Raw genomic sequence first — 8056 nt, 5'->3', positions numbered from 1 at the left:
AGAAATCCATTGCTTCATCAATATGGAAGGCCTTTGCTGAAATTCATACAAAAAGACGAATTATCCTATCCGGGACTCCGTTCCAGAACAACTTTGGAGAGCTTCGTACCATCATGCGCATGTTACTTTTGCCTAATGATGAAGACATGGTTTTATTGAATCCTTTGACACTAGACAAACGTGACATGAGGGGGTCGAGGGTCGGGAACTAGGGTATAGAGGGTCTTGGATCGTCGAGCGGTCTAGGGTCGAGGGTCCAGATTTATCATGAATGCCCCCATTATCGATGTGCACAAGTTGATCCAATTTTTTTCTCATCTCATCTATATATAGGGATGAACCTATATATATATATATATATATATATATAGGACGGCCATTTGGGACACCTAGGTGCCCGGGCTCCTTGCCTTTCCACCACAAGATTGCATTTAGATGCGCACTGTCGTAACGGGTATATTTGTTAATGGATTATTTCATTAGAAACCGCTAATAAAAAAATGACTTAATCACTAATTGAATGCCATAATGATGGCCCTGCACACCATGCATGGCAACGTTCCATGTTGAGACATAATAGGAGAGAGAAATCAATAATTAATATGTCATGATTAATTGCCTCTTCTTTCTTACCATGTTTCATAGATGAAAGGTGCGTGATACTTATTAGTCATAGAGAAAAACTATTTGTAATTGTATGCGTGCGTATTTTTATTGAAGTACCAACATGTACACATGGGTATCTTGAGTATGTGTATATTTTAATTAGATATAATACCCTGAGTATGCGTATATTTTAATTAGGTATATACGCATTCACTGGATACCTACAAGATAGTATTTAGTCCATATTTTACTTTAGGTATATATTTAACTAGGTATAATACTCGGGTATGTCTATATTTTCAATTGGTATAATAGCTCGGGTATGTTAATATTTTCAAAAAAATAATACATCTTAAATGTGATGAACATTTTAACTAGGTATATATATATTGTAACGCCTGGACACATTTTAAATGTGATGAACATTCTTACCAAATTATGCAAACAAAATTATATGAACATAACATTTTTAAACACTAGTAAAGAAATCTTTATGTATACATAATATATTTCATAATATAAAAATAAAATAAATAAAGCAGAAACAAACGAACGAAGCAAACCAGCCACTCCCGACTAGACCAGCGCACTATGAGCTCCCTTGAGGCGAGATGTTCTTCCATCTCGCTAGAGGTACTGAATACAATTGAGGAGGTCTTATCAATGGAATTTCCGGTTAGACGGGATCTAGGCATAATTCCCAAGAGAAACAGACACACCCATGTGGTCGTGCCCGCATGCAAGTTGTCGCTTCATGTGTTTTACGGGATAACTAATTAAGGGGTACCCTTTCGTGGGGGAGGGGGTCTTTTGGTGGGCTGAGAGCGTGCCATTTGGTGCGCCCAGCCGCCGCCGCGTGCTTTAGATCATGCTTGGTTTTTCCTATATTTTTCTCGAGAAGTCATCGGCGACGCATTTTGCTGTGCAGAGGCACGCCGTCTCAAGTGACGTGAGGGTCATGGTGAGCATGACCACTGCAAGGACGTGCACTTGGCGCGGGAGCATGATTTTTCTTTTTTCTGCACATATTTTGTCCTTCTAATTTTTTGGATTATGCTCGGTTTTATCCTCTCTTTTTTCTGGATTTTTATATTTTTCCGTCTCGTGAAGCACAACTTGTACTTTCAGAAAAAGGAAAATCATAGTTATGCATCTGCGAGAAGCAGAGTTGTGCTCCCGTAAGAAGTGTATATATGCTTTTCCAAAAGAAAATAAAACATAGTCATGCTTAATGTGCTTCTCACATAAGCAAAATCGTACTTCCTGAAAAAAGAAAAACCCAACCTATGCTGCTGCGAGAAGCATAAATGTGCTTTCCGAAAAGGGAAAAACATAGTTGTGTTTCTAAAAATAAGTGAAATAGCATGACTGTGCTTCTGGGTTTCGGTAATTATTTCGGTTTTAGGTTCTTTTTTTTATATTTTAGGTCCTTTTTTCGGTTCCCTTTTTCCCCTTTCTTATTTTTTATTTTTTTAGATTTTTCCATGAAAAAATGTTCTCCGAAACCTATTAACATTAGATCTAGTTTTGAAGATCTTGACGTAAGAAATCTAACTGTGAAAAAGATTCGTTATTTGGTTGCACGGTTCAAGAGGTAAAATGTTTCAAAAAACAAATCTACAAAAAGAAGGAAGAACTCCCTTGCGACAAATGACACGCATGCAGTGCGCCGCTTATCACCACAGCAGAAGGTGAGAATGACATTTGCAAGGTGTACCCCATAATTAGTGATTTCAAAGTTCTCCCTAGGTTTTTTTTGTCTTTATGGGCCTGCTTTTCTCCGTTTTGTAGAGGTCCTTGGTAGGGCGCGTTTGTTTCTTCCTCGCATCCACATAGGCCATAGTGATGCCTCAAGGAATCTCTATTAGTCTGTCCCACTATGAGAATTGCAAGACAGTCTCTCTGTTCGCTACGTACCTCTGTTTCATTCGTTTTTTATTTTTATCTTTTTTGTATATTTTTATTTAAATCTTGAAATATTCTGAAAAATGCTTTTGGAGGCCTAGCTCTATGGGGGCATTTAAAAAAAATTAAAAATTCATATTTTTTACGTTTCAAAAAATTCTAAAAAAATACATATATACATGTAGCCATAATGTATATGTGTGTAAATTTTCATGATGAAATACCTTGAAATGAGGGATGTGTAAAAAAAATCTGTGACTTTTCAGCACATGATATTGTTTTTTTTTCACAAGTTACAATTTAAGGTATTTCATCTTTAATTTTTACACACACATACATTTCATCTTTATACACATGCACTTTTTTAATCCGAAAACTTTGTATTTTGATTTTTTTAAAACAATCGGCCTCCATGGAGTTACTGTTCAAAACGCCCTACTCAAAATATTCTATAAATAATGTTAATGTTCAAAATCTCATTATTCTTGAAATGGTTCACTATTTCTGATCTTTTTTGAGTCATTTCTTGAAATGTATTGCTTATTTTTTTTTGAGGCATTTTTTGAAATGGTTCACTATTTCTGAATTTTTTTGAGTCATTTCTTGAAATGTATTGCTTATTTTATTTTTTTGAGGCATTTTTTGAAATGGTTCACTGTTGCTGATCTTTCTTCAGGCATTTCTCTTTTGCTGATCAATCGTGCATTTTTTTCTTGGTCTCTTGGGCATCATGCACCGTGGGCTGAAAAAAAAAATCTCTGCCCACGGTGAAGCAAAATCAGCAACCCTTCCTGGATTTGTACCGGAAAATCCTATTTGGCGCTGCACGCGCCGGTTTACATGTATTTTGTAGAGGTCCTTGGTAGGGCGCGTTTGTTTCTTCCTCGCATCCACATAGGCCATAGTGATGCCTCAAGGAATCTCTAGTAGTCTGTCCCACTATGAGAATTGCAAGACAGTCTCTCTGTTCGCTACGTACCTCTGTTTCATTCGTTTTTTATTTTTATCTTTTTTGTATATTTTTATTTAAATCTTGAAATATGCTGAAAAATGCTTTTGGAGGCCTAGCTCTATGGGGGCATTTAAAAAAAATTAAAAATTCATATTTTTTACGTTTCAAAAAATTCTAAAAAAATACATATATACATGTAGCCATAATGTATATGTGTGTAAATTTTCATGATGAAATACCTTGAAATGAGGGATGTGTAAAAAAAATCTGTGACTTTTCAGCACATGATATTGTTTTTTTTTCACAAGTTACAATTTAAGGTATTTCATCTTTAATTTTTACACACACATACATTTCATCTTTATACACATGCACTTTTTTAATCCGAAAACTTTGTATTTTGATTTTTTTTAAACAATCGGCCTCCATGGAGTTACTGTTCAAAACGCCCTACTCAAAATATTCTATAAATAATGTTAATGTTCAAAATCTCATTATTCTTGAAATGGTTCACTATTTCTGATCTTTTTTGAGTCATTTCTTGAAATGTATTGCTTATTTTTTTTTGAGGCATTTTTTGAAATGGTTCACTATTTCTGATATTTTTTGAGTCATTTCTTGAAATGTATTGCTTATTTTATTTTTTTGAGGCATTTTTTGAAATGGTTCACTGTTGCTGATCTTTCTTCAGGCATTTCTCTTTTGCTGATCAATCGTGCATTTTTTTCTTGGTCTCTTGGGCATCATGCACCGTGGGCTGAAAAAAAAAATCTCTGCCCACGGTGAAGCAAAATCAGCAACCCTTCCTGGATTTGTACCGGAAAATCTTATTTGGCGCTGCACGCGCCGGTTTACATGTATTTTGCAAACGGGCGCCTGCAGCCAACCAAGCTGGGTCGGCGCATCTCACCATGTTTCCTCTCTGTATTCCAGAGAGCCGAAAAGGAGCGTCCGAGCGGGGGATCGACCTAGGGACTTCCAGTTCAAGCTAACAGGCTGTAACCACCACGCTACCTTACCCACTGTGATGACTAACGTCCTCTTACTTCTTTTGTTAGTTCAACTTTCCTTTTTCCGTTTTTCCTTTTTCCTTTTTTCGTTTATGTTTTTTTCCTTTTTCTTTTTCTTATTCCTGGCTCAATGATTTTTTTTTTATAATTCGTGACTTTTTTTCAAATTCTCTGAACTTTTTTCAGACTCGACTAACTTTTTTCAAATTCAATGTACTTTTTTCCTATTCGCTGAACTTTTTTTAAAATTCAACAAAATTGATGAACTGTTTGCAAATACGTGAACGTTTTCTTCAAATCAATGATTTTTTTAAAAGTTGATGAACTTTTTCCAAATCGATGAACTTTTTTTTCGAAATCCATGAACCTTTTTTAATTTTGATGAACTTTTTTGAAAATCGATGAACTTTTTTTCAATTCAATGAAGTTTTTTTTTTCAAAATCCATGAACTTTTTTTGAAATTTGATGAACTATTTCGAAAACAGTGAGCTTTTTTTAAAATTTATGAACTTTTTCAAAATGGATGAAGGTTTTTTCGAAATTGATGATCTTTTTCCATTTTTCACGAACCCTTTTTCAGGACTCGTGGTTTTTTTGTGAATATCTTTTTCAAATAATTAACTCTGGTATAGAATATATCTGTAGAGAAACGGTCAAATACACCTCGTTTCTTGTAGTTGACAAGGTTGGCGTCTCGGTCTGGTGGTTCGGGCGTGACGTAGCTATACATTGGGTGAATGGTTCGAGTCCCAGTTTTTGCATGTTGTACCAGTAAGTTTTTTACAGTTTTTTCTCCTCGGTTGGGCCGGCCCGCTAGCTCCCGCTGCGAGCGCTGTTAGCGATAACCGGCGCTTGCAGCGCCGACTAGGAGCTCCCATTTGTACCTCCTGGCACAGCTCCCAAACGCTAGCAGATTGAGGCAACCAAGTCCGGCCATCATCCAAAAGAAGCGATCCAGGTGCCCCTCGTTCAGGTCGTCGGGGATCCACCCCGGCGCGCCGCCAGTCGCCGTCGCCCACTGCACGGCCGTCAGTAGAAACGAGCTCAGGTAGCCGCCGGCCGCTATCGCGAGGAGCCCGAGCGCCGTGCACACGGTCTTCATCGCGGCCGGCGCCTGGCCGTAGAAGAAGTCGAGCTGCCCGATGGTGGTGAGCACCTCGCCCACGCCCACCAGCGCGTACTGCGGCGCCTGCCACAGCACGCTCGTCGAGTTTGGCGCCGCACGGAGGCGCGCCGTCTCTAGAAGCGCCGCGGCGGCCATGGCGAGCACGGGCATGGCGAGTCCGGCACCGATCCTCTGCAGCTCCGAGATGCCCTTCTCCCTCCCGGTGAGCCTCCTGGCAGCCGGAACGAAAGCCCGATCGTACAGCGGGACCAGGAGGATGATAGTGAGTATATCGAAGGTGGACATGGATGCCGGCGGGACGCGCACGGAGCCGACGGTGGCGTCCATCGCCATGCCTTGCTCGACACGGCAAGATAGCCCGGCGGCCAGGACGACCGCTGGGATGGTCAGGCCCAATGCCCAGTCATAATGATCCTGCACCCACACAATGCCCGTGCTGGATATGAGCGACGCGCAGTTCACGTTGAATATGTACCAGTTGAAGAAGGAGCCCTTTGTGGCGCGCTCCGACGGATCGCCGTCGTCGAACTGGTCGGCGCCGAAGGACATGAGGCACGGCCGGAGGCCGCCCAACCCAACGGCGATCATGTAGAGGCCGAGAAACAAGACGAATTCTTGTTGGACGAGATGAAGCCTTTGAACGACACGCTGTCCTTGACGAGCAGCGGCAGGTACGCTGAGAGAGCTGTCATCAGCATGCCCTGCACAAAAACAGAATTCAAATTCAAGTCTGGATCAGGCAAGCTGAAGACTGCAGAGTGGTGATTAGTTGGCTCGGGTACTTACTGCGACGCCGATGAAGCAGGAGACGACCATGGTGCGGTACCTTCCGCAGTAGGAGTCTGCGACGACGGCGCCGCCGAGAGGCATGAGGAAGCAGGTGGCCTGCCAGGTTGACACGTTCCTCGCCGCAGCGACGTTGCTCTGGCCCAGGACGCCGGTGAGGTACGTGACGAGGTTGAAGGAGATGCCGTGGAACGCCAGGCAGTAGCAGAACTCGGTGCCTGCGTGAACACCGTCGTTCAAACTGAATTAACCATCACGCAGAGACACCATCGATCCAAGATAAAACTGAACTAATCATCATCACGCAAAGAATTTTATTACTACCAAAAACTGGTGAACGCGAAATAAATTACCGAGAACTGAGCGGCACGCGCGCCATCCACCTGTGCGATTCTTGAGCGCCGGGTTCCCGTCGAAATCAAGGGACCCGTCAGTGGTGTACTCCTCCGCTGCCTGCGGCGGCAATCCCCACCACAATTAACAGCGAAACATCATCCGTGTCAGGGGTTGAAATAATACGCAGGCGAAAGGGAGAAAGAAGTTGAATTGTAGAGAAAATAATTACGACGAAAGAGCGGAGCCAGGGGCTAGGGGGACGATACCTCGGTGGGAAGGCGCGCAAGCAGAGACACGGTGTGCTCGCCAGTGGAGGCCATGGCGGGAGCTTGGGAGCCTACGCCTCTCGCTTGTCAAGTGCTGCAATTGGCCCGTGGAGCCTCGTCCTCTAAGCTGGCCCCATGTTGTTGGCATAGAGAAAATTTCCGCAGTCTATAATCAAAACAGCAAAGAGCATCTCCAATAGGACAAGGGGAAGCGTTTGTCTAGACTCTTATGGAGGAAAGATTAAATATTACTCTTTTCGTCCTATAATATAAAAACGTTTTTGACACTATGTCAAAAACGTTCTTATATTATGGGACGGAGGGAGTAGAAGAAAATATCTTTGGCGGACTAGCTTTTAGTACCAGACAAACAACTTCAACAACTCCTGTAAAAAAAAATCCGTAAAAGTGGAAAGTTGGCAGACATCAACCTTTCCCAGATCGTGTAAACCTCTTTCCATAAAATCTGTTTTTATTTCATTTTTGTTAAATACACCTAGCTAATGGCGTAAGAGGGAGGGAGGGAGAGAGAGAGAGAGAGAGTTTGTGTGTGTGACAGTGAACTGCATTGTGCGGTGCAGGGCGGTGGCGTGGCGGCACACCGGCGTGGAAGCATCGGGAGCGTGTCGAGGCGGTGGCCCGTGCGTGGAGGCGACGCGACGGCGACACAGGGTGGTCGTGCGAGGACGGTAGTTGCCGTATCGCGGCCGTCCTACCGCGGCGGCCGGCTGGGAGGCACGACGGCGGCCCCGGGCCTTGCTGGGGTGGCGACGGGGGCGGCAGAGGGACGACGCAACAAAGCGGGGCGGCGATGAAGTGGCGGCATGACAAGGCGATGTCGCACGACGTGCCGGAGTGACGGCGCACGGCGCTCATCATGGACTTTCAAGCGGTCTTTTACCCATCAAATTATATATGGGAAGGGCTAATCCTTCCCGTAAACTTACTGGACGGATGAGGTGATTATACATGATCCCGTAATATTTTTCTGGGTCTACGGGAACTGGTGGAGGCCTTTTTTTTGCCCAAATTTTTCTTAAATAATAGTAGCTCTTTTAGGAATACGGG

General features: G+C 42.8%; 1 pseudogene; it reads right to left on the bottom strand.

Annotated features, from left to right (window-relative positions):
- Positions 1-5124: 5124 nt before the first annotated feature.
- LOC109761665 (protein NRT1/ PTR FAMILY 8.3-like) lies at positions 5125-7143 on the bottom strand (annotated as a pseudogene).
- Positions 7144-8056: the final 913 nt, after the last annotated feature.

This window comes from Aegilops tauschii, chromosome 7 (genome assembly GCF_002575655.3).
Source record: "Aegilops tauschii subsp. strangulata cultivar AL8/78 chromosome 7, Aet v6.0, whole genome shotgun sequence".
Lineage (NCBI taxonomy): Eukaryota > Viridiplantae > Streptophyta > Magnoliopsida > Poales > Poaceae > Aegilops > Aegilops tauschii.
This window is presented reverse-complemented; position numbering and strand designations above follow the sequence as displayed.